Below are 1,327 nucleotides of genomic sequence, written 5' to 3'. Positions count from 1 at the left end.
CTTCCCCTAAAAACCCACCTTGCATACAATAAGGCTGTCTTTATGTATAAATTAGTTCATGGTGATGTGCCCAGTTATGTGCAATCCTATTTTACACATGTTACGACGAGGTATGGGTCTCAAAATTTACTTCCTCCAATTCCTCGTATAGATCTTTATAAATCCAGCTTAGCTTTTTCAGGATCATCTCTGTGGAATTCTTTGCCAATAGAAATCAAACGATCCGCATCATTAAAGGCATTTGATCACACTATAAACTGCCCCTGATGTCTAGTTTCCATTGTGTACTCGGATAATGTATGCAATGCTCTTAAGTGTTTTGTTTTTTATGTTTATACTCGACCATTATTTTGATGTTTTACTAGTTTAATACTTTGATTAGATACTGTTCCTTTTAGGTATGAAATGATAGCATGTGCATGTGTGTAGGTATGCGAGCGCACGCTCGCGCGCGCGAGCATGTGTGTGTGTATATGTATGTGTGTGCATGTGTGTGCGTGTGTGTGTAAGTGTGTGTGAGTTTGTGTGTGCGTGTGTGTGTATACGTGGGTGTGTGTGTGTATGTGTGTGTGTGTGTGTGTGTGTATGTGCGCAGTCTTTGCTTTCGTTTACAATTATTCTCTGTATATGTTCCAAGGACAGGTTGGAAGATTAGGCAAAGCCTAAAACCTTTACCCTTATGTAATAAAGTTCAGAGTTCTGAAGTTCTCTCTCTCTCTCTCTCTCTCTCTCTCGCTCTCTCTCTCTTTCTCTCTCTCTCTCTCTCTCTCTCTTTCTCTCTCTCTCTCTCAACCGGCACGGTTGGCCTAGTGGTAAGGCGTCCGGCCCGTGATCGGGAGGTCGTGGGTTCGAACCCCGGCCGTGTCATACCTAAGACTTTAAAATTGGCAATCTAGTGGCTGCTCCGCCAGGCGTCTGGCATTATGGGGTTAGTGCAAGGAACCGGTTGGTCCGGTGTCAGAATAATGTGACTGGGTGAGACATGAAGCCTGTGCTGCGACTTCTGTCTTGTGTGTGGCGCACGTTATATGTCAAAGCAGCACCGCCCTGATATGGCCCTTCGTGGTCGGCTGGGCTTTAAGCAAAAACAAACAAACAAACTCTCTCTCTCAATCCCTGTCAGTCTCCATCTTCCTCTCTCTCTCTCCCTCTTCATCTTTCACTCTTTATCTCTCTTCCTCTCTCCCCCATCTCTCCCTCTCCCTCTCTTTCACCCTCTCACTCTCCCTCTTCATCTCTCACTCTTTATCTCTCTTCCTCTCTCCCCCATCTCTCCCTCTCCCTCCCTTTCACCCTCTCACTCTCCCTCTTCATCTCTCACTCTTTA

At 45.4% G+C, this 1,327-nt stretch overlaps 1 non-coding gene across 1 annotated transcript; it reads left to right on the top strand.

Annotated features, from left to right (window-relative positions):
• Positions 1-794: 794 nt before the first annotated feature.
• On the top strand, positions 795-867 carry Trnat-cgu (transfer RNA threonine (anticodon CGU)). The gene has a single exon. It is a non-coding gene; the product is annotated as a tRNA-Thr (tRNA).
• The last annotated feature ends 460 nt before the right edge of the window (positions 868-1,327 follow it).

Source organism: Littorina saxatilis, linkage group LG10 (genome assembly GCF_037325665.1).
Source record: "Littorina saxatilis isolate snail1 linkage group LG10, US_GU_Lsax_2.0, whole genome shotgun sequence".
Taxonomy (NCBI): Eukaryota; Metazoa; Mollusca; class Gastropoda; order Littorinimorpha; family Littorinidae; genus Littorina; species Littorina saxatilis.
Note: the sequence above shows the minus strand (reverse complement) of the source record. Positions and strands in the feature narration are given on the sequence as shown.